Source organism: Chiloscyllium plagiosum, chromosome 1, assembly GCF_004010195.1.
Source record: "Chiloscyllium plagiosum isolate BGI_BamShark_2017 chromosome 1, ASM401019v2, whole genome shotgun sequence".
Taxonomy (NCBI): domain Eukaryota; kingdom Metazoa; phylum Chordata; class Chondrichthyes; order Orectolobiformes; family Hemiscylliidae; genus Chiloscyllium; species Chiloscyllium plagiosum.
The window spans coordinates 85,028,849-85,054,895 of NC_057710.1; the positions used below are offsets into that span (position 1 = coordinate 85,028,849).

A 26,047-nucleotide genomic window follows, 5' to 3' on the forward strand; every position below is an offset into this window, starting at 1 on the left:
CAGTTAGGAAAGCAAATGCAATGTTAGCATTCATTTCAACATAAACATCAGCATCTACATTCACTTTATCCTAGCCTCTCAGTATTCTGTAAGCTTCAATTATATTCCCCTCATCCTTCTAAACTCCATGGAGTACAGACCCAGAGACCTCAACCATTCCTTATATGACAAGCTAGTTATCTCCGCGATCATTCTTGCAAACCTCCCTTGGACTCCATCCATTGCCAACACATCCTTCCTTAGATATGGGACCCAAAGCTGCTCAAAATATTCCTGACCAGAGACCTATACAGCCTCAGCAGTATATTTCAGCTTTTGTATTCTATCCGTCTTGAAATGAATGCTAATATTGCATTTACCTTCCTAACTGCTTATTGCATCTTTACCTTAAGAAAATCCTGAACTAGGATTTCTAAGTTTCTTTGTGCTTTAGATTTCTGAAGCCTTTCCTCATTTAGAAAATAGTTTATGCCTCTAACCTTCCCACAAAGGTGCACAGCCTCACACTTTCCCACATTTTATTCTATCTGCCACGTCTTTACCCACTCTTCTAGCCTGTCTAAGTTATTCTGCAATTTCCCTGCTTCCTCAATATTACTTTGTCTCTCCACCTTTGTATCATCTGCCACATTGTTGGGAAATAAATGCTCTGCACCTGTCACATCATAGCTGGCTCAACTTATAGCTGTACATTGTTAGGAACTAGGAAAAAGTGAGAACTGCGGGATGCTGGAGATCAGAGTCAAAACGTGTGGCACTGGAAAAGTACAGCAGGTAAGAAATGTCATTCCTGATGAAGGGCTCATGCCCAAAACATTGATTTTCCTGCTCCTCGGATGCTGCCTAACCTGCTGTGCTTTTCCAACACCACATTTTTTAACATTGTTAGCAACTGTATTATCTTAGTGAACAATTTCAAGGGAGTATGGATCAGAAATGGGAGTAAAGCAGCATACACTGGATAGGATCATCACATGGCTTGCAATCCTGCTCCCAAATGTATGTAACAACAGATGTTGGAATACCAAGCCATTGGTTCTCATAATGACAGGATGGGATCAGAAAAGGATTGAATTGGTAGGCTTATCAGAACTAGCAGGCAGAGACTCGATGGACTTACTTTATAGTCTGGCATGAATGATGCTTTTCTCATGTGAGCAAAATTGATAAACATAGCAGAACTACAGTAAACTGAAAAGCAAGAACATTGATTTTATTGCCCCCCCCCCCCCCAAGACAAGACTCCTTAAAAAGACAAGAGCCTTTGATGTTGCGGGTAGTAGATGAGCATGGATTGGCTAGCAAATATAAGACAAGTAATACAGCTAAGATTATGGATGACTCAAAAATAGGTGGGAAGATTCTTGCTGGGGATAGCACAGAGCGTGCAGAGGGATATGGACAGTTTTAGTGAGTGGGCAGAAACTGGGCAGTTGGAGTATAATGTAGGAAAACATGAGATTATAAACTTTGACAGGAAGAATAGAAGAGCTGAATATTTTTTAAATGGAGAAAAACTGCAGAAAGCTACAACACAGTGGGATTTTGGTATCCTCATGCATAAATCACAAAATGCTAGCCTCCAAGTTGAGCAGGTAGAAAAAACAATGGAATGTTTAACTTTATTGCATAGGGAATAGAAGAGAAAAATAGGGTACTCTTGCTACAGCTATCCAAGGCAGACCTTGGATACGTTGAAGAATTTTTGTCCCCTTATCTGAGGCATTAGAGGCAGGCCAAAGAAGGTCCTTCACTAGGTTGATTCCAGGCAGAGAGGGACAGTCTTATGAAGAGAGGTTGAGTAAATTGAGCCTCTACTCATCGGAGTTTAGAGCATAATAGGTGACATTATTGAAACATGTATGTCTCTTAGAGTGCTTGGCAGGGTAGATATGGAGATGTTGTTTTCCCTTGTGGCAAAGTCCAGGAACAGAAAGTATAATCTCAGAGTAAGCAATAGTCCAATACAAAATAAGGAGAACTTTGTTCTCTCAGACAGTGATGAATCTGTGTTTTTTTTTAAATGGCAGAGAGCTGTCAAAGTTGGTCATTACATGTATTCACAGTTGAAATAGACAGGATTTTAATCATTAAAGAAATCAATGATTATGGAAAAAATATCAGTAACTTGGAGTTGAGGACTATCAGCCATGATCTCAGTGAATGGTGCAGCAGACTTGACAGATTGAATCGCCTACTTCTGCTCTTACGTTGTATAGTCCAATGGTCTTTTAGAGGGGTAGGAGAGGGTCTAGGATGTATATGGTGCCAGGATTCAGAAGCTCGACCTCCATTCAAACTATCTCCATTTCAAGGTGGAGGCATCATGCCATGCCTTGCAAACTTCAAACAAGTGGTTAATGAATGCACCAACATCACAATCTAATCAGAACACATCAATTTAACAGAAAGTGAACAGCGGTTAGAACTGGGGAGATGATGGCCTGGTTGTATTATTACTGGGCTATTAATCCAGTAATCTGTATCACCTTCAGAGGACCTGGTTTCAAATCCCACCATCACAGATGGTGGCACTTGAACAAAATCAAAATCTGTAATTAAGTGTCTAATGGTAACTATTGTCAACTTTCAAGAAAACCCATCTGGTTCATCAGTGTGCTTTAGGGAAGGAAACTGCTGTCCTTACCTAGTCTGGCCTGCATGTGGTTCCAGATCCAGTTTTTTTTTTGTGCTGGGTATAATACCAACCAATGGAGAGTTTTCTTCCTGATTCCCCATTGAATCCAGCTTCGCCAAAGCGCCCTGATGCCACACTTCATAAAATCGTGTGTTGATACCAAGGACAGCCACCATCACTTCATGGTAAGGAATCTTTGATGCTGCTAGTTGTCAAAATTAAGTTGAGTATTTACTTCAACAATACCCTGGGGAACTCCTGTAGCCAGCTTTTCATACCTAAATCTGAAGCACACAACATCCAAAATACACCTCTGAATGGCTTGAGGATATTTTTAATTGTTCATAAATTTCTTTGTTCAACTTTAAAATAAGCCAGATCGAGTCATGCAAAATGAGAATCTTTGCAAAAATATTTTGTCCAAAACAATTTATTAAGCTCCTGAGCTAGCTTGCTCTATTAATTTAACAATGTCACTGCTGAGATATATAACTTGCTTCTGAGAAAACACACAACCTAGTGAACTGTGTAATTACCTCATTAAATTGAAAGTGAACTGAAAATGTAGCAATAAATTGTTTCAGCTGTAGTCTAAGGTTAATCTCCTCACAAGTACAAATCTACTCTTTGGTCTGAATGAAACATTTCCTGCCGTGGAATTAATGTGAATGTCTGTTTTCATTGCTGGCTCCTCATGTTTGTACAGTTCATACCATTTAACATGTGTCTGGCAGTCATAGAGTCGTACAGCATGGAAACAGTCCCTTCAGTCCATGACAACCATATTCCCAAACTAAACTAGTCCCACCTGCCTGCGCATGGCCCATATCCCTCCAAACATTTCTTAATCATGTACTTATCTATATATCTTTTAAATGTTGGAACTGTACCTGCATCCACTACTTCCCTTGGAAGTCCAGTCGACACAAGAACCGCTCTCTGTGTCAAAAAAAATTGCCCCTCGTGTTTTTTAAAAAATCTTTCTCCTCTTGCGCACCCAGCAAGATTAGAAACATTCATGCCCTAGCTTAAGGATGGAAATCAGCTAAGGTTCCTTCTTCTCATCATTATCCAGTGATCCAAGTGTGATAGTGAATTTGGAATGGAACGTAACTGTGATTTCCTTGAAATCCCCCACCCTAGGATTCACCTTATCTGCCACTCACCTTATCTGTATCCTTCATGATTTTATAGTCAGGAAATGGAATGCAATGGAATCTTAAGTGTTTAATGCAAGGATTACTTCAGAGCGACAAATAAAAGCAAAACCGAGAACCAAACATTAGACTCACTGGAAGAACATGCTGTATCAGTATTGCTCAATTGAGTAAATTGTGTGTTCTACCACCTTCTCAGTGTGGGAGATGCATTAGGGGCTCACGTGGTATGGCATACAATGAAGGAAAATGACCTTCTGGCCTTAGGAGAAAAGACATGTAAACAAATTATACTTTATGGCATCACTGCAACTATTTACTGGTTATAATAGTTTTATGCTGTATGTGACTGCAAAGTGACCTTGCCTTATCATAGATTCCCTGGAGTGCAGAAAGAGGCCATTCAGCACATCAACTCTCCACTGAGTCTCTTAAGAGCACCCCACCAGGCCTAATCCCAGCCCTCTGATCCCATATTTACCATGTCTAAACAAGCTAGCCTACACACCTCTGTCGACACAACTGGCAATTTAGCATGGCCAATCCACCTAACTTGTACATCTTTAGACTGTGGGACAAAACCAGAGAACCTGGAGGAAACCCACACAGACACAGGGAGAATGTGCAAATTCCATAAGACAGTTTCCCAAGACTGGAATCAAAGCTGGGTCCCTGGGATTGTGCGGCAGCAGTGCTAACCATTGAGCCACCAAGTCACTTTTGACTGTCTCTGACAAGAATCTACTTTACTCTCTAACCAAGTCCTCATAACATCATTAAAGTGAGTTCTGCTTGTTTCATTCAATTATGTATTAACTTCATGAGACCAATGCTTAAACGACCCCCAAACGTCTTTTCAGATAACAATTATTGCAACACATTTGTTTACGTGAAGACATTTACCACTACCACATCGCAACCTGAGTCTTTTACTCTACAGATTCAGATGATCTGGAGGTTTCAGTATTTTCTCTGAACATATTTTTCCCAAACTTTGAAGGGTAGTAGAAACAAAAACAGAAATAGCTGGGCAAACTCAGCAGGTCTGGTCCCAAGAAGGGTTACTGGACCCAAAACATTATCTCTGCTTCCTCTCCACTGCAGCCAGTCTTGCTGAGCTTTTCCAGCTATTTCTGCTTTTGGTTCTGATTTCCAGCATTCGCAGTTCCTTGGGTTTTTTTTTGGAAGGATAGTATTTTCTTGGATAGAAGATAATTGTCTCAGAGTATCTTCCTGACATGTCTGAGGTCTGAGTTCTTTTCTGATCTAGAAGATTTTTAATCTCCTGCACATATTTCACAAGAATATTATCCCTGATAGAGCAGCTACTTTTATCTTTGGAGTATCTTGAATATTTACACAGTGCCTAGCACTTTTTAGCAGAGACTTCCTTGGAGTTGTATATACCACATCCTCAACTACTGTTGTTGTAATTTTGTTCTCCACCCTGATCTGTTATGAAGAGTTAGATGATTGTTTTTGACCAAAGAGGCCTGAAGGGCTTTTCTGAACTATAGATCTCTATGAATCAATCTCTAACTTGAAATGAGATGCTCATTGGCACAAACGTCAGTCTGTCAAAATGGTTGGTCACTGAATTTCCTAAGGAAAACTTTCAGTTTGTCTTCTACTGCAGATTGTCCTGTCTTGTTTACCTGTTTCTCTGTGTAGTTCTTTAGTGTTCTGCTTTTTTGTGACTGAATTCTACTATGAATTCTACTACATTTCTGAAAGTGACCTCTCTTGTTTACAATAAAAGCATTTGCTTTTAATAACCGAGCACAGTTTGCATGTGTCTTTGGACACTTAAGAACAAACCACATTGCTGTGGGTCGAGAGTCAGCTACGGACAGACCATGATACGGAGATCCCTTCTTGGGACCAGACCTGCTGAGTTGGACTGGGGTGTACAAAGTTAAAAATCACACAACACCAGGTTATAGTTCAACAGGTTTAAATGAGCCCACTGATGAACCGAAACAGTCATCACAGGGATCTGTAGAGGAGCGACCAAAGAAGGTGTCAACTTGGACCCCACCGGAGTGCCGCTGCCCTGGGCTTGACATGTATGCTCAAACCGTCAGGAAATATATAAATGCCAGATTCATCAGCCATACCACAAGGTAGAGCAAAACATCACCCGTTCACAACGCAATGCCATCCAGGCTCACAAAACCAATCACAACATTGTCATCAAACCAGCAGATAAAGGAGGAGCCGTTGTCATTCAGAATAGAAAAGATTACTGCAAGGAAGTGTACCGAAAACTGAACAACCAGGAACACTACAGGCAACTACCAGCTGATCCGACCAAAGAACACACCCATGAATTAAACACATTGATCAGGACTTTGGATCCAGTCCCTTAGAGTTCCCTACATGCCCTCATCTCATGTACTTCTCACGTAGGCAACTTCTACTGCCTTCCAAAGATACACAAAGCCAACACACCAGGACGTCCCATCATATTAGGCAATGGGATCCTGTGTGACAACCTCTCCGGCGATGTTGAAGGCATCTTGAAACCCCTTGTACAGGGTATCCCCAGCTTCTGTCATGACACTATGGATTTCTTACAGAAACTCAGCACCCATGGACCAGTCGAACCAGGGACAATTCCTCGTCACAATGGATGTTTCAGCACTCTACACCAGCATCCCCCACAATGACAGCATCGCAGCAACAGCCTCAGTACTCAACACCAATAACTGCCAATCTCCAAACACTGTGCTACAACTCATCCACGTTATCCTCGATCACAACGTCTTCACCTTTGACAACCAGTTCTTCATCCAGACACATGGAACAGCCATGGGGACCAAATTTGCACCCCAATATGCCAACATCTTCATGCACAGGTTTGAACAAGACTTCTTCTCTACGCAGGATCTCCAACCAACACTATACACCAGGTACATTGACAACATTTTCTTCCTCTGGACCCATGGCGAGGAGTCACTGATAAAACTACACAGTGATATCAACAAGCTTCATCCCACCATCAGGCTCACCATGGACTACTCTCGAATATCTGTCTCATTCTTGGACACATGCATCTCCATCAAGGATGGACACCTCAGCACCACACTCTACCACAAACCCACAGACAACCTCACAATGCTACACTTCTCCAGCTTCCACCCAAAACATATTAAAACAGCCATCCCCTATGGACAAGCCCTACGCATACACCGGATTTGTTCAGATGAGGAGGAACGTGACGGGCACCTGGAAGTACTCAGGAATGCCCTTATAAGAACGGGGTACCATGCCCAACTCATCGACCGTCAGTTCCGACATGCCACAGCAAGGAACCATAATGACTTCCTCAGGAGACAGACACGTGCTGCAACCGACAGGGTACCCTTCATTGTCCAGTACTTCACAGGAATCGAAAAACTACGCCATGTTCTTCGTGACCTGCAACACATTATCAATGAGGATAAGCACCTCACCAAGACTTTCTCCACACCTCCAACGCTTGCCTTTAAACAACTGCCAAACCTCAAACAGATCATTGTTTGTAGCAAGCTGCCCGGCTTTCAGAACAACTCCATACAACCCTGTCATGGTAGGCACTACAAGACGTGTCAGAGTGTGGACATAGATACTACCATTACATGTAGGCACACCTCCCACCATGTATGTGGCAGGTATTTATGTGACTCAGCCAACATTGTCTATCTTATACGTTGCAGGCAAAGATGCCCTGAGGCATGATACCTTGGGGAAACTGAGCAAAGGCTACGACAACGGATGAATGGGCACCGCACAACAATCAACAGACAGGAGTGTTCCCTCCCAGTTGGGGAACACTTCAATTGTCCAGGACATTCGACCACAGAGCTTCAGATGACCATCCTCCAAGGCGGACTTCGGGACAGGCAGCAGAGGAAAGTGGCCGGGCAGAGGCTGATAGCTAAGTTCGGTACCCATAGGGAGGGCCTCAACCGGGACCTTGGGTTCATGTCACATTACAGGTGATCACCATTGCACTACTCACATACACACACATATATACACACACACATATACATACACGTTTGTGGGGTGAATTTGGACTTGCAGAGATACATTGTACTTTGCTCAAAAACTGCATGGATTCATGTAAGACTCTGTCATCTCACTTTTCGGATTAGAATCAATCTAAATATTATGGTACAGACAGAGAACACAGAGGGCTAACACCTTCAACATATTGTCTAGCTAACACTAATTGTTACAATTAACCTGAGAATGTAACTTTTAAAAAAAGGTTTTGTGGTTTACACATGAAAGAAGTGAAACTGTCATGGTATTCAAACAGATGAAAGGCTCAACAGACAATCAAGATATTTTTCAATGTATAACCTTTGCTATAAATTCTGTGCCTTACAATTATGTCCTCCACAACCACCTGCTAGCGTGCTTCCAATTAAGCCTGTTGGACTATAACCTGGTGTTGTGTGATTTTTAACTTTGTACACCCCAGTCCAACACCGGCATCTCCAAATCAGGTTTAATTGGAAGCATCAGCTTTCGGAGCGCTGCCCCTTCATCAGGTGGTTGTGGAGTATAAGATTGTAAGACACAGAATTTATAGCAAAAGTTCACAGTGTGATGTAGCTGAAATTATACGTTGAAAAATACCTTGATTGTTTGTTAAGTCTCTCATCTGTTAGAATGACCACATTAGTTTCACTTCTTTCATCGCAAAACTCTTTTTTTAAAACATTACATTCTCAAGTGAACTCAAGTGAAGTTTAACAATTGGTATCAGCCCAGTCAATGTATTGGGTATTAGCACCCCTCTGTATTGCTGTCTGTGCCATACTTTTAGATTGATTCAAATCTCGACCTCGGACCTTTGGGTGACCATCCTCCAAGGTGGACTTCAGGACAGGCAGCAGAAAAAAGTGGCCAAGCAGAGACAGATAGCTAAGTTTGGTACCCATAGGGGTGGCCTCAACTGGACCTTGGTTCATGTCACACTACAGGTGACTCCATTGTACTCTACACACTCATATGCATACACACACACATACACTCCCTCACAGACACTCAGACATCCACCAATCTCCCAACACACACACACGTTTGTGGGGTGAATTTGTACTTGCACAGTTACATTGTACTTTGCTCAAAAACTGCACGGATCGATGTAAGATTCTGTTAATTCATTTTTTAGATTTGAATCAGTCTAAACATTATGGCACAGTCAGCAGCACAGAGGGGTGCTAATACCCAATACATTGACTGGGCTGACACCAATTGTTAAACTTCACTTGAGTTCACTCGAGAATGTAACTTTTTTAAAAAAGAGTTTTTCCATTTACATATGAAAGAAGTGAAACTAACATGGTCATTCTAACAGATGAAAGATTTAAACAATCAAGGTATTTTTCAATGTATAATTTCAGTTACATCACACTGTAAACGTTTGCTATAAATTCTGAAACTTACAGTGTTATACTCCACAAGCAGTGCTCAGAAAGCTAGTGCTTCCAATTAAACCTGTTGGACTATAACCTGGTGTTGTGTGATTTCTAACTAAAGACAGACAAGGAAGGATAGGAGATTTCCTTCCTGAAAGTGACAAAGAACATTACAGGAATCACCTGAAAGTTTTGACATCATCACTACTACTGAGGCTAGCTTTCAATTCCAGATTTATTGATTGCATTTAAATCCCACCAACTTCCCTGGTGGGCTTCAAATCCACATGCCCTCAGTGTTTGTCTGGGTATTTAGATTATAAACCTAGTGGCATACTTCCAATGTCACTGTCTCTCATAGCACTGCTATGATCAGCGAAAGAACCTGCTGCTTTCCATCTGGTGGTATCTACTGGAAAGTGTACATGTGCCAATGAAAAGAGTCTAGTGGTGCAGTGATAGTGTCCCTATCTCTGTGCCAGGAGGCCTGGATTCAAATCCCACCTGCTCCAGAAGTGTGTAATAACATCTCTGATCAGGTTGATTAAAATATCTACAAATGCAGATGTTGGTTACAGCCAAGGTCATCCACTCCACCATGAAAGGACCTGCACTGATATTCAACATGCAGCCTCCTGAAGAGTGCTCTATTTAACCAATGATGAGCAATAACCATGAAGAATATAACTCCATGAGTCAGCACAATGGAAAAATGGGGAGAAATCCTCTCATGTTCTCTCTCACTGGGACAGATTCCAATTTTTCTTTGACAGAGGAAGGGGAAGAGCCACCATTTTTATAACTTGTAATTTGATTTTTCTCTAACTCACTGGCACAAGTGCCAGTTGCAAAACTGTAGACAGAGGGATCATCACTGACGTTGGTCCTAAAGGAGTACAAAAGTTACTAATGAAATAACATTCAGATACTATCATTCACAACATCAAAACTGCTCTCCAGCCAATGAAATATCTTTGAGTTATATTCACTGTCGTGATGCAAGGAAAAGCAGGAGATAATTTCCTGCTACAGCAAGTAGCAAGGGAGTAATTTACAAGACTCCAGTAAAGTTTTGTCAAGATAACTGTTGCTCAAGGCCCTGGAAGAAAACCCAGCTTTCAATGTCACTGTTTCTGTTATATACTTCTACTTCCTTTATACTCTAAGGATTCACCCGATCTATCCTAGCTATACCTGACATGCTTTCTTCTTTTTTTTTAACCAAACCCTCAATTTCTCTTGTCATCCAGCATTCCCTACACCTACCAGCCTTTTCCTTCACCCTCACAGGAATATACTTTCTCTGGACTCATGTTATCTCATTTCTGAAGGCTTCCCATTTTCCAGCCGTCCTTTACCTGCGAACATCTGCACCCAATCAGTTTTTAAAGTTCTTCCCTAATACCGTCAAAATTAATATTCCTCCAATTTAGAACTTCAGCTTTTAGATCTGGTCTATCCTTTTCCATCATTATTTTAAAACTAATAGAACGTTGGTCGCTGGCCCCAAAGTGCTCCCCCACTGACACCTCAAGTCACCTGCCCTGCCTTATTTCCCAAGAGGAGGTTAAGTTTTCCACTTTCTTGATTGGTACATCCACATACTGATTCCTGGTACACACTTAATAAATTCCTCTTCATCTAAACCCTTAACACCATGGCAGTCCTAGTCTATGAGGAGAAAGTGAGGTCTGCAGATGCTGGAGATCAGAGATGGAAATGTGTTGCTGGAAAAGCGCAGCAGGTCAGGCAGCATCTAGGGAACAGGAGAATCGACGTTTCGGGCATTAGAAGAAGGGCTAATGCCCGAAACGTCGATTCTCCTGTTCCCTAGATGCTGCCTGACCTGCTGCGCTTTTCCAGCAACACATTTCCATCTCCAGTCCTAGTCTATGTTTGGAAAGTTAAAATCGCCTACCATAACCACCCTATTATTCTTACAGATATCTGAAATCTCTTTACAAATTTGAGGGGAAAGAAAATGAATTTTTTTGTTTCTGAATTTCCCATCAGCTATCAGGGGGTCTATAACATAATAAGTTATTTCTGTTCAGGTTCTAATCCAATTCCCTCTTGAGTATCTCAGTTGATGCACTACCACATTCTCAGGCAGTGTATTCCAGTGCATGACCACTCGTTGCCGAAAGATACTTTCCCACATGTTGCCATTGGTTCTTTTGCCAATTACCTTAAATAGGGATCCTCTGGTTCTTAGCCATACCAGCTTGACAAATTGTTTCTCTCTATTTGTCTAGACCGCTCATAATTTGAACATCTCTCAAATTTCTTCTCACCCTTCACTCAGAAACTCAATCCCCAACTTCACCTATCTTTTCCTTATAGATCTAATCTCATAAGTCTTTTTTCTCTGCTCTCGCTTTGTAGCCTTTCCATTCCTCCTAATGTGAATTGTGAACAGAATTAGACATAATACTGTAGTTGAGGTTAAACCAACATTTTCTAAATGTTCATCTTTAATGTCATTGCTTTTAAGTTTGTGCCTGTCTTTGTAAAGAGCAAGATTTTTTGCAATCAGTTTCTCAACTTGTCCTACCACCTTCAGTGATTTGTGCACATATATGTGCAGGTTCCAACCCTAGGTTTAGTATTGTGCCCTTTATTTTATATTATTTCTCCTCATTGTTAAATCTCATCTGCACAGGTCAACCCATTCCACCAGTCAGTCTATGATCCCTTGCAGACTATGATCCTTTGCAGACTATCCTCCTCATAATTCGCATAGTTAACATTAACCGCAAACACCTCAAATTGTTTAAATTTTACATCTTTCAATAGAAGATTAACATCTCTCCAAAAAAGACACTCCAGCATCTTCCTTCTCACTACCCAACTTGCTAATACATCTTTTACTGAAATGAAATTAGAAGGACTTTTGCAAAAGCCCCCCCTTTCTTTTTTCAATGAAATGAACATGAAATCAAAACTGTGCATCCACAAATCTAAAAAGGCTGCTACATTAAGAATTGCAAAGCAAATCTTTTATTATTTCTGGAAGGAGAAGAACAAAGTCAGGGGTACCTCATTTATACCACAGTTACAGCACACAAGTGATATATTAAAGCCTATTATACACTGCATTGGCAAACAACAGAATAATTACTAAACATTTCTTCATGGAATCAGTGCCCTTTTAAGTATCTTGAATAAAATTGACTTGGGTGAAGATAGAACATATGTAGTCCCCAGCACAGGAATAGCACAAATTGTTTGTTCCAATGATTTTGCCAGCAGCTTTTAAGAGATGCAGTGTCACATACTAACAAAGAAATATTAAGTTTCATGACCTCAGTCTGTGTAAAAAAACAGTAAGAATCAGAAGTTTATTATTTGTAAAAGGACAATGTCATCACTTGAAATGAAGTGAAAATCTGTGACAAGAAACGGTTGTGTTGAAAGGAGCAGCACAGTTTGAATGCTGTAAATTAAAGGATGGGTTCTGACAAAAATAACCTGATTTGAATCAATTACAAAGCCTCTTTACCTGTTAGTGAAGCTGTCCCTGATGTCTCTTCAATTCCTAGTAAAGCCATGACGCATGAGACCTGTACAGAAATGAGCAGAAATTGAATCAGCTAAGCTCTCCATTTTTTCACAGCAGCTTCAACAAAGGCTCCAGAGAGTCTGCATAACCCAGTTTAGTACTGTTTATCTATTGCATTAGCTTGTATTGAATAGGCCATGAAGTGCAGAGCAGGCTCTTCCATGCAGCCTTATTTCAAGCAGGTCTCAGTGCTAGGAGCACACAGCAAGGAGATAGACCCACACATCAACTGAAGCTTTGTAATTCAGGTGATGTAGTAAAACCCTATGCTGACAGCTTCCTCAGTGTCTTCTGGGAAAACATTTTCCATTCAAAGCAGCCTAGCTTTTGCGTGCATGGCATTTCTACAAGGCTCACAGTTGAGGGAAAGCAAATTCACTACAGACTTTCAAGGTAATCCAACTTGATCACACTGATCATTAAAGTCATTTTGGTTCAGAATGATTTCTCGATTTGAGGAACTTTAGTTTAGGCAAAGCACTGTAGCTTCCAACCCTCGGCACAGTTTTTTTTTCTAATGTATCCAGAAAACCAGCGTCATTGGTGCTAAGTCAGGGAAATAATTTGTTATGTGCCTCTTAAAGTGGCAATGAGGTTTCAAAATTCCGGAATGACATTGTATAAAAAGGAAACTGGCTACAGAACACTAATAACATCTAGGCTATATAAGCTGTTTATACACATTTTGCAAATTGCACTCCACAATCTTTTAATATTCGTCAAAAGTATAAATTAAGAGAAATCACAATTCATGTATTTCTTCAGTGGAATATTTACTTTTGTTTGTACAAATTCATAATTACTATGCAACACAAAATAGCTAAGTAGCAATGAAATCTTGCATTTATATAGTACCTTTGACATAGTGAAACATCCTAACAGACTTCACTATGTGATTTTTAAACACTTTTGATTAGCAAATAAAGGAGATGCTAAGGCAAATAATCACACAAACATAGAAAATAGAAGCAGAGAAGTAGGTCATTTGGCCCTTTCAGCCTGCCCTACTATTCATTATAATCATAGCTGATCATCCAACTCAATAGCCTGTTCCCACTTTACCCCCCATATTTTTTGATCCCTTTAGCCCTAAGTGTCATACCCAACTTTTCTTGAATTTTATTGTTATTCAATCATGGGACGTGAATGTGTCACTGGTTTGGCCAACATTTGTTGCCTGTCCTGAGTTACATTCGTGAAGATAGTGATGTTTTTGAATCGCTGCAGTCCATGTAGACTTTCAATGCCCATTAGGGAAGAAATTCTATGACCAATAAAGACCATAAGATATAGGAGCAGAAGTTTCCCTCAAAACTCTTGATTATTTTATTAATTAAAAATCTATCTAACTCAGCCTTGAATATAAAAACCCAGCCTCAACAGCCCTCTGTGGTGAAGAATTTCACAGACTCCAGTAACTCTTCTGGTAAGATGGCAGTGGAGTAGGACTTCTGAGCCAGGGCTCATCCACTCTGTCTGCTTTTCTTTTTGTTCCTTTTATTTTTCTCTCTATTTTCTCACTTTTTTTCTTTTATTTTATTTACCTCTTAGGAAAAACTCACTGGTGACAACAGCATCCGTTGGCAATGGCGGTGAGTTAGTCCAATAGTGTGGACCTGAGTAGCCCAGCAGCATGGACATGAATAGGCCCAGCAGCATGGACACGAATAGGCCCAGCAGCACTGATTCAAGCAGGCCCAGCAGCACCGACTCAATTGCGGCCAGCAGCATGGAACTGAGTAGGCCCACCAGCATGGACTAGGGTAGGCCCAGCAGAACGGATCCTAGCACCCAGCAGCATGGACTCGAATAGGCCAAGTAGCACGGACCCAAGTAGGCCCAGCAGCATGGACCAGAGGAGGCCCAGCAGCACGGATCCGGGTAGGCCCAGCAGCACAGACCCGGGTAGGCCCAGCAGCACAGACCTGGGTAGGCCCAGCAGCACGGACCCAAGTAGGTCCTGCAGCACAGACCCAGGTAGGCCCAGCAGCACGGTCCTGAGTAGGCCCAGTTGCATGGAGCGAGTAGGCCCAGCAACATGGACTCAAGTAAGCCCACTAGCATGGACTCGAGTAGGCCCAGCAGCAAGGACCCGAGTAGGTCTGGCAGCACAGACCCAAGTAGGCCCAGCAACATGGACTCAAGTAAGCCCAGTAGCATGGACTTAAGTAGACCTAGCAGCATGGACTTGTGGCAATGGCATTCGTGGAGAGTTCTGATGAGGTGGTCATTCTGAAATTCCCTTATCCCAACTCTGTCTTCTTTTTGTTAGCCAATCCTCTATCCATGCAAATGTATCACCTCCAATACTATAAGCTCTTAACGTATTAAGTAGCCTAACATGTGCTACCTTATCAAATGCTTTCCGAAATATATTATGTTCATTACTTTCCTTTCATATTATACTGCTTATTACTCTACTCAAAGAGTTCTAGTAAATTTGTCTGGCATCATTTCCCCTTCATGAAACCTTGCTGATTCTGCTTGAGAATCACTATCTATAAGATGTGCCACAGTTACTCTCCAAGCCACCTTCAGTGACAAAATCGTGACTATTACCATCTAGAAGTATAATGGCATCAGACACATGGGAATACTATCACCTCCAAGTTTCCCTCTGAGCTGTAACCATTCTGACTTGGAACTAAGTCACCGATGTTGCTGAATCAAAATTCTGGAATTCCTTTCCTGACAACATTGTGGTTGCTCCTATATTCCCCAAGACTGCAGCTGATCACCACCTTCTCAAGGGCAGTTAGGGGCGGGCAATTCATTCTTTTCAAATGAATGACCGATGATAGTTGACATTAATGTTGACCATCCACCTCATAAGCTAATTACCCAGAATCACAACCTCATATTCATGTTTTTCAGCGGATACCTTCACATTTTAAAAACAATTTCTGTACTTAGAAAAATTGGATAAATTGATCTGTTAAGAAATGACTTGAAAACATATATCAACTTGGGCTATGCCTGTTGGAATTTATCAGAACAAGAGGTGAATTTATTGAAATACGAAGGTTCAATGGGGAATTTGATAAGCTAGGTACTTTGAAGATGATTTTCTACATCTTCAAAGTGATACGGTTTGAGAATAAGGAGTCTCCCTTTTAAGATGGAGATGAGGAGATTTTTTCTTTCACACTTGCCAGTCTGTAGGATTCTCTTCCTTAGAAAGCGGTGGTTGGATCATGGAATTTATTTAAACCTGAGTTAGATTTATGAGAGACAAATAAGCTGGGGATCATGACAGGCAGACAGCACATTGGAATTGAAATAACAACCAGATCAGCAACAACTTATCGTAGGGTATAGTTTGTGAGTTTTGGGTTAGTTACTGGTGGGTTTTCTATGTGTCTGAATATTTTAACTGAATAGCTAACTCCAATAATTTCTGTAGCCATGGCGATGTCTTTTAAAAGGCAAATTTAAGAGGCCTAGCTTTAGAATGAATGGGATTTGTGCACCACTCATGGACGTTTGTTTAATTTGTTCTGTGACACCTCAACATAAATAATGGGGCCTAAAGGTTTGTTAGGGATTTTGGAATTTTTTTTACATTGAAGGGTTGAGGGGCCAGTTGGTCTACATCTGCACCTAACTCCTACGTGTCGATTCTGTTACCAAAGGGCATTATATAAATGAGAAATAGGAGAGCGGGAATTCTTAGGGGACACCAGATGTAATGGTGCAGGAGCAGGAAGACAAGGCATTGTAAATGATTCTAGAGTTGTAGAGTATTTTAAAGTTTCATTTCATTCTGCATATGAATTTTTAAGTATGTTTGAAAATGCATTGTTTTATTGTGAGATTCATCTATAATGGGGGACTTTGAAAATTCCGAACTTACAGTGAACTAACTAAAGTCTTTTAAGTATACCTGCAGCATGATCCATTGGATTAGTGACAAACTCTGCCAACTACTTCCTTTCCATTCAACTGGTCCTGCATTTTGGAAAGGCAAATCAGAGCAGGACTTATGCACTTAATGGTAAGGTCCTGGGGAGTGTTGCTGAACAGAGACCTTGGAGTGCAGTGCACTTGAAAGTGGAGTAGATAGGTTAGATAGGACAGTGAAGATGTTTGGTATGTTTTCCTTTATTGGTCGGTGCATTGAGTAAAGGTGTTGAGAGGTTATGTTACGGCTGTACAGGACATTGATTAGGCCATGTTTAGAATACTGTGTGCAATTCTGGTCTTCTTCCTGTGGGAAGGATGTTGTGAAACCTGAAAGGGTTCAGAAAAGATTTACAAGGATGTTGCCAGGTTTGGAGGATTTGAGCTATATGGCGAGGCTGGATAGGCTAGGGCTGTTTTCCTTGGAGCATTGGAGGCTGAGGGGTGACCTTATAGAGATTTATAAAATCATGAGGGGCATGGATAGTATAAACAGGCACGATCTTTTCCCTGGGGTGGTGGAGTCCAGAATTAGAGGGCATAGGTTAGGGTTAGAGGAGAAAGATTTAAAAGGAACCTAAGGGGCAACATATTCATGGAGAAGGTGGTGTGTGTATGGAATGAGCTGGCAGAGGAAATAGTGGAGGCTGGTACAGTTACAACATTTAAAAGGCATCTGGATGGGTATATGAATAGAAAGGGTATGGGCCAAGTGCTGGCAAATGGGACTACATTAGGTTAGGATATCTGATCAGCAAGGACAAGTTGGACTGAAGGGTCTGTTTCCATGCTGTACATCTCTATGACCCTAATTGTTCAATTTTCTCCAATGTTCCAGTCTCATCATGGATTTTTATAGGTTCCCAACTCTGCAATTAGCAATCTACAGAACATTTATGCTTGAATATAAAATGCAAATTAGATTCTTATTCAAAAACTTTCAAATTGTCAGGAAAGCAGAGTACTACTTTCATATAATGGATTTGTAATCTCTCCCCAAAAACATCTATGTATATGCTTTGATGAGCTTTATGTTTTATCGCAACAATGAAGCAGGATTAATGATATTGCAATAATTTTCCCACAGTTTGTATTATAATTCTACTCTTTTATTTATAGGTGAATTGTAAATGTCAAAGACTATCATGTTTCGAGTTGGTAATGTACATGGAGTTGTAAACTGGGTCCAAAAATCATCATTATCGTGAGGAGTTCAATGTGTAACAACAGGGCTGTGACATCTTTAAAATAAAAATAAATGAATTGAATCAAAGAAGATCAGAACTAATCTATGTTTGGATCCAAAAAAAGGTATATAAAATTTTTTTTACGAGATATGGACTTGCAGAATTCTTTTGTACAATCAATAAAACAGAATTTCTTAATATTCATGTGTTGAAACTTTTGAAAGAGAAAATGAGCTTTGTTTAGATTTTTAATATTCATAAGACACCACAAAGTGTGGTCACTATAATATAGGTAAATGTGATAGTCAATGTGAACTGACTTCCCACAAAACTAGATGATGACCAGTTCAGTCCCCCCACTCCCACCTTTGTCGGTATTGTTTGCAGTTGTTTACACATTTCTGGAGGTTCTACCAATTTTCTACCTAATTTATGGAAAGAGTACAGGATAACTGCACAGGAATTCAACAACTTGATTGAAGGAAATATCAGTGCAGAGCAGAAAGACAAAATAACATGAAATGAAGAAGTCAGTTGGGCTTATTGGGATGCAATCGTTGAAGCAAAATATTAACAACTGATAGTTTACAAAGATTGATAAAATACCTTTTCTTGAGGAATTATAAATGAGATATTCCCACACAATTGCCACAAAACTTAGTCAAAGACTTCAGTAACAGCAAGAAGACAATGCAACTTCAGAATTGACTGTGGGATGAAAACTGTTTTATATTAATTATTGTAAGTTTAGGTTTCTGTGCTTTGAGTTAATTAATAGTGAGTCTTCAGTCTGAATATTTTAACTGAATAGTTAACTTGTAAGTATTTCTGTAGCTGTGGTGATTTCTTTTAAAAAGCAAGTTTAGAGGCCTAGATTTGGAGTAAATGGGTTTTGTGCATTACATGAACTCATTGACATTTGTTTAAGTTTAGATTGTTCTGCGACCCAGCAGCACAAATAATGAGGCCTCAAGGTTTGTTAGAGATTTCTGAAACTTTTTTTTTTAAGATTGAGGGAAATATCCAGAGCTGAGAGAAACTTTTGAATATCAGCTTTTACTTAAGCAGAGTAGTCCCATGAAATTCTTGGAGTGGGATGGTCATACAGACCCATGCTTCTGAGACAGGATTGATATATGGTAAATTACGTTATCTTAGAGTGAGGAATTTGTGTTAGTCACAGACCAGAAGTGTTAGGATAAAAACCTGAAGAGGTTCCTTAAAGCTGAGTACATTAAAGCTTGGGTGTATGACAACTGCAGGAATATGTTATCCACAATTCCAGTCTAAAACAAGGTATTAGATATAGCAGCTCTAGTGTGAGTATTATACAAATGGCATTTTAATTAGTGTACTGGGAATATGTTTTTTAGATTAGATTAGATTATTTACAGTGTGGAAACAGGCCCTTCGGCCCAACAAGTCCACACCGACCCACTGAAGCGCAACCCACCCATTCCCCTACATTTACTCCTTTACGTAACACTACGGGCAATTTAGCATGGTCAATTCACCTGACCTGCACATCTTTGGACTGTAGGAGGAAACCGGAGCACCCGGAGGAAACCCACGCAGACACGGGGAGAATGTGCAAACTCCACACAAAATGCTATTGTTTTTCTTTTAGTTCATAAAGGAATGTTTTGTAATAAATAGGATGATATTTTTACTGTGCAGTTGAAAATCTTTTAATTTGTATTATAAGTAGATGTTTGTTATATTTTATTTGCATTTCATTTGTTAATGAATTTCAATTTCATCATTAAAATGTTGTGTGCCTATGCTTCAGTGGGAGGTTATTTCATTAAAACTAAAACCAGTCAAAATAGTATCTAACAAGCCAGGGTTTAATTTCTGGGATCTGACTTATCCAGAAATAAGATCATCTGGGGTCACAACACCTAACAATATTGCAATCTAAGGACTGTTACCTTCAAACAGATTTTCAAGTCTACTCAGCATATCTAATTGATATGAGCAGGTGAAACAAAGAGTTGATTGGTATAGTTATGGAAAATCGCATGAACAACATAATGATATATAAATTTAAATACATGTAATTGATAATTTCCATGGCCAAAAGTTCAAATGCACCATTGAATGGAATAGGAAATGGAAAAATGTCTCAGTTTTTAATCCTCAGCCAATTTTGTGATCAGATGTATTCACAAATGATCAAAAATACTATCTAAGTATAATGCAGGCAGTTATTCACAACTATTCAACTGTACAGAGCCCCGTGAAATGATTTACAAAGGATGGGAGTCATTGTGGACAAAAACTGTTCTTCAAATACATTTCATACTATTACATGTCTTTCTGAGATTATTAACTGGATACAGGTTTAAATATAGTTGGGGAGCAATGTTGGATCGCAGGAAAAAGTGTTGAACTAACAAAAAGATAGAGTCACACATTGAATACAAATTACTTGTGACAATAAGAGCAAATCAAGGGAAAATCGCAAGCTAAACTTCCATCACCATACAATAAATAGTTGCTAAATGAAAACAAGGTGGAGGAATTGGAGGATGGGGGAAGTGTGATGGAAGGAACTGGGGAAGTAATGATTAGAACTGTAACTAAAGATCCAAAACACTGCATTGATTCCCAGATGCCATGGAAAACAATTCTGCAGGAGGAATTTTAGTGCCAATTTTCATACAAAAATAGAGATAAAGAGCTTTACTCAAAGAGATATTATAATGTGGAATTTGCTACGCAGGAAGTAATTGAGGCAAATATCAGGCGACTGACTGTGTGGAGTTTGCACATTCTCCCCGTGTCTGCGTGGGTTTCCTCCGGGTGCTCCAGTTTCCTCCCACAGTCCAAAGATGTGCAGGTTAGGTGAATTGGCCATGTTAAATTGCCTGTAGTGTTAGGTGCAGGGGTAAATGTAGGGGAATGGGTCTGGGTGGGTGCGCTTCGGTGGGTTGGTGTGGACTTGTTGGGCCGAAGGGCCTGTTTCCACACTGTAAGTAATCTAATCTAATCTAATCTTCGATGCTTCTGTGGAGACTGGACTTTCTATATGAGACTAGGTGAGCACTTGGTAAGAGTAAAAGGCGGTTTCTGCTGACACACACAACTGCAGGCAACTGTGCTTCTAGAAATGTGCATGCACGTTATTCCATACATCATGATGTCATATGCAAAGGCTGCATTTACATGTACACAGTAGAAATGCAATATGGATCAGGGTTCAGCAGGGGCTGGAAGAGTGACTCCATGGGGAGGGGGGAGAAAGAAAGGCCCGCTATTCTCCTCGCCCCCACAAGCCTGGTCCTTTTCCAGTCCTCTCCCTCCTTTCCCACCTCTGTGCCCAACTCCTGGGCCCTACCCCTTATTCCCTCCCATTGTCTTCCCTACTGCTAGGACGAGGATTCTCTCCCCCCAGGTGCTGAGCAGCCTCATGTCTGGCACCCCTCCACCCATCCCAGCCCTTTCTGCCCTTCAGTGTGCAGTTTGCTCCTGGCTGAGAGACGGGAGAGATCAAGTGAGATGGAAGCAGGTGACACAGCTGTTAGTGCTTGGACATGGGCGTAATGGTGATATGGTGTCCTGAGTGAGTGAGTAGGCATTGCACAGGGCAACGGAGGTTAGTAGTGTGGGAGATTATGGGTGGGATTGGCAGTGAAAGAAAATGCTACAGGCTACAATAGGAATGGTAGAACATGAGCTTTGGTGGGAGGTGGGTACAGCAGTAGAGATAGGGTGAGCGTGAGGAATTGGTCTAGCTCAGTTGGTTTGTTAAGCAATGTGATGCCACCAGCATAGGTTCAATCCCCTTGGTGGCTGGAGTTTTCATGAAGGAGTCTGTTTCTCAACCTCTCCCCTTGTCTGGGGTATGGTGGCCCTCAGGTTAAATCACTACCAATAATCTCTCTCTCTCTAATGACAGAGCAGCCCTATGGTCTGGTAAGACTAAGACTACCACTCATTGGAGAGATAATAATAGCACTGACCCTCGTGCAGTGTGGAAGGTATTAATCTTCTTATGGCACTTCTGGCCATTCCTCCATACTGTGGCGATAACAGTGACCCAGGTAGTGACCTCAGACCAGGCTACCAGGGGCTGGTCTTGTGGCCTCCTTTGTCTGACTTCCAGGAAGACTCCTCCCCTTTGCACCATTCCCTGGTCCCTACCAAAGAGTCAGTGTTGTCCTCCTCTTCACGACATCTTCTGGAAATATCTTTGACCAAGCAGGGCAGCTTTAGATTGCCAGTGCCACCTTGTAAAGATGGCATGATGCAAGATGTGCTGTCCTTTCACTGGATTTCCACTGAGTGACCGAGTTGTTCAGGGAATGGTATGTCATGGATGGAGCTAGAGTTGAATGTGAGGAATATCTGTGGGGCAAAGTGGGCTGCTAATGAGGCATGTTTGATAAAATACAGTGAGAAATATCACTAGGCTGCATGGCAAAAATCTTCAGCTTCTCAACACAACTTGTATTTAGCCAAAACGATTCAGTCCAATAAGTTCATTCCATAATACTAAGATACGAGGTTGTATTAGCTTAAGACTGGTAACTATGAGTTGCTTGCATTGTAATTAGTGATCTCACGATTTGTCTGCTCTCGCTATTCAACAGCTTCGTAGATCAGAGACCAATCTTTAAGAGAAAGATGTTAGTGTTTAACAAGATGTTTGACTGTCCCCTGGGAGTCTGGAGCTCAGCTGTATGCTGCAAGATTGGAATGAAAAGTAATGTTGTGGGGAAAATCACCAGCCTCGGAGTCAGAGTTGGGGTTCAACGACAGAGTTTATTGTACAACGAAATACCGAAGTTCCGGGTAGAGAAAGACACCAATAGCAGAGTGGTCAGCTGCGAGCCTTCTCTCAACCTGGAGCACATGTCTAGATACTTTTATACATTTTGTCATATAATAGGTCAGTGATGAGGTTATTGTCTTTGTAACATAGTTTGTTTAGTGTAAACATTGCAGAATCATTGATAGTTTCCGTGCAGTCCTTGTCAGTTCCAGCGCAGCCTTTGTTAATTTCAGCACTGACATTGTCAGTTTCAACGTCTGCGTGGAAGTCCATTGCTCCAATAATGGGTGCTAATTGCTCTTCCTAAGAAGGACGATTACTGCAGCCCTGGCTATTATCACTTTGTTTTGTGTCTGTATCAAGCTGTTAGCATTTCTATCAAAGATGTTGGCTGGATCCAGACACTTCGGCGGGCAGTGTACATTACGCATGTGTATTCTCTCCCCCACCTGCCTTAAACTAATCAACTGGGTTGTGAGTGCATTGTGCTGGCATTCTGGTGGTCCTGGGCAGTATCTGTGTTTGCTTTGCTGTCTCTCTCCATATTGTGGTCCGGCAGCCATCTTGTGCGTCCAGTGGTCAACTTATGGCTCGGCAGCCATCTTGTGTGTCCGTATGCCTAGTGTCACCCTGCCCCGTGCCAACTCCCACTTCAGTAGCTTTGCTTGTAGGAGAGGAAACTGGGTCTGGGAGAATCTGCCTGCACTTGTACAGGTGAAAGGCAAAATACTTCCAAGATCAGAATTAACTAATAATGAATTTCAATGACTGGTAATTTGCACAAGATCTTTAATATTAAACGTTTTCCTGTATTGACAATTTATTCTCATGAGGGAATTGAGTGTAAACATGGCTTGTTGTCAATATTTTTTCTTTGCAATGCACATTGTTTTAAGGTTAAATAAAAAGACTGGCAACTACATTGACATTGTAAGAGACATTATTATCTCCTAAGAGATAGCAACTAGGTTACATGGCTGTAGACTGTAGAACTGATTAATGACTAACAACAAATCTAACACTAATTAGCTCTTCCCAGAGACAGTGATCTATTATTCAGTCCAATGGAAAGTGATGGAGTAGTAAGAATGTCACTGGACTAGTGAGCCAGAACCCAAGTCTGACTGGGGATGTGGCTTCAAATGCCATTGCAGCAGATCATAAACACTGAATTCAATAAAAACCTGGAATTGAAAGCTAACCTAATGGTGACCATGTAATCACAGACATTGTTGTAAAATCCCACCTGGTTCACAAATATCTAATCCAAAGCCCATCAATCCCAAACATTTCTAATTTGCTAACCAACCTGCCATGTGGCACCATTTCAAATACTTTCTGAAAGTCCAAGTACACAATATCCACAGTATTACCCTCATCCATTGCCGGTGTTAACTTACCAAAGGACTCAATTTGTCAGACATGACCTGCCTTGACAAAGTGTTGTTGATTGTCTAGTATTATTTTATTTTTCTCTAAGGGTACATTTATCTTCTCCAATCTTACAGCCTCATTAGTTTTCCCCACTATTGATGTCAAGCTGAGTGGTCTGTAGTTTCCTAGTTATCCTTTGCCCCTTTCTTGAACAATGACATCATATTTGCAATCCTCCAGTCCCCCAGGACTACCCCTGTGATCAGAGAGGCCTGGACAATTTCTGTCAACAGTTCTGCAATTTGCTCCCTTACTCCCCAGCAATCTCAGATGCATCCCACCTGGTCTGGTGACTTCTCTACCTGCCTTTTTAGCACCCCTTCTTTACCTAACACTATACTGCTCAATTGCTCAGCACCCATACTTTCAACTGGGCCATTGTCACCATCTTCTAATTTGTTAAAGACAGAAACAAAGCATTAATTTATTACCTCTGCAATACCCTTTGCTTCAGGGTGCATATTATCCTGCTTGTTCCTTCTGGGCTCTACTCTATCCTTCACTAATCTTTCACAATTAATATGCTTAAAGAACATTTCAGTATTTGTTTGAGCACAGTCTGCCATCCATTCCTCATGCTTCCACTTAGCCTTCCTTATTCCAGCCTCCCTCCTAAATTTGATGCTCTCTTCCTGATTCTATTGCTATTATTATTCTGGTAAGCATCATATTACAGAAGGGGCAGTGCTAGATGTCTTGAAGCACATTAAAGTGGAGTTTAATTCAGATGGAGTTTAATTCAGATAAATGCGAGGTGCTGCAGTTTGGGAAAGCAAATCTTAGCAGGACTTATACACTTAATGGTAAGGTCCTGGGGAGTGTTGCTGAACAAAGAGACCTTAGAATACAGGTTCATAGCTCCTTGAAAGTGGAGTTACAGGTAGATAGGATATTCAAGGAGCTATGAACTTGTATTCCAAGGTCTCTTTGTTCAGCAACACTCCCTAGACCTTATAATTAAGTGTATAAGTCCTGCTAAGATTTGCTTTACTTAAATGCAGCACCTCGCATTTATCTGAATTAAACTCCATCTGCCACTTCTCAGCCCATTGGCCCATCTGATCAAGATCCTGTTGCAATCTGAGGTAACCCTTTTTGTTGTCGACTACACCTCCAATTTTGGTGTCATCTGCAAACTTACTAACTGTACCTCTTATGCTCACATCCAAATCATTTATATAAACGATGAAAAGCAGTGGACACAGCACCGATCCTTGTGGCATTCCATACCTCGACACGGTCCTGTCCCCCTTAGTCCAAGAACTCCCCACCTACATTCGGGATACCACCTATGCCCTCCACCTCCTCCATGATTTTTGCTTCCCTGGTCCCCAACGCCTTATCTTCACCATGGACATCCAGTCCCTATACACCTCCATCCCCCATCACGAAGGATTCAAATCCCTCCGCTTCTTCCTTTCCCGCCGTACCAACCAGTACCCTTCCACTGACACCCTCCTTTGACTGACTGAACTGGTCCTCACCCTCAACAACTCTTTCCAATCCTCCCACTTCCGCCAAATCAAAGGAGTAGCCATGGGCACCCGCATGGTGCCTCTTCGTAGGATATGTGGAACAGTCCATCTTCCGCAGCTACACTGGCACCACCCCCCACCTTTTCCTCCGCTACATCGATGACTGTATCGGCGCTGCCTCGTGCTCCCACGAGGAGGTTGAACAATTCATCCACTTTACCAACACCTCCACCCCGACCTCAAATTTACCTGGACCATCTCAGACTCCTCCCTCCCCTTCCTAGACGTCTCCATTTCTATCTGGGGCGACCGAATCAACACGGATATTTACTATAAACCGACCGACTCCCACAGCTACCTAGGCTACACCTCCTCCCACCCTGTCCCCTGTAAAAACGCCGTCCCATATTCCCAATTCCTTCGTCTCCGCCGCATCTGCTCCCAAGAGGACCAGTTCCAATACCGAACAACCCAGATGGCCTCCTTCTTCAAAGACCGCAATT

At 41.3% G+C, this 26,047-nt stretch overlaps 1 protein-coding gene across 4 annotated transcripts in view; it reads right to left on the minus strand.

The window, feature by feature from the left end:
- The window catches only part of LOC122549999 (probable tRNA methyltransferase 9B), a 113,371-nt gene that overhangs the window by 25,418 nt on the left and 61,906 nt on the right, over window positions 1-26,047 (minus strand). For 2 of the 4 annotated variants that reach the window (XM_043690354.1, XM_043690372.1), the window contains exon 1: window positions 12,712-13,010. The gene's annotated coding sequence lies outside the window, so the exon portion shown is untranslated. Of the gene's footprint in view, window positions 1-3,528; window positions 3,728-12,711; window positions 13,011-26,047 lie in introns of those variants that run through there. The other 2 variants (XM_043690363.1, XM_043690381.1) reach the window with 2 other exon arrangements.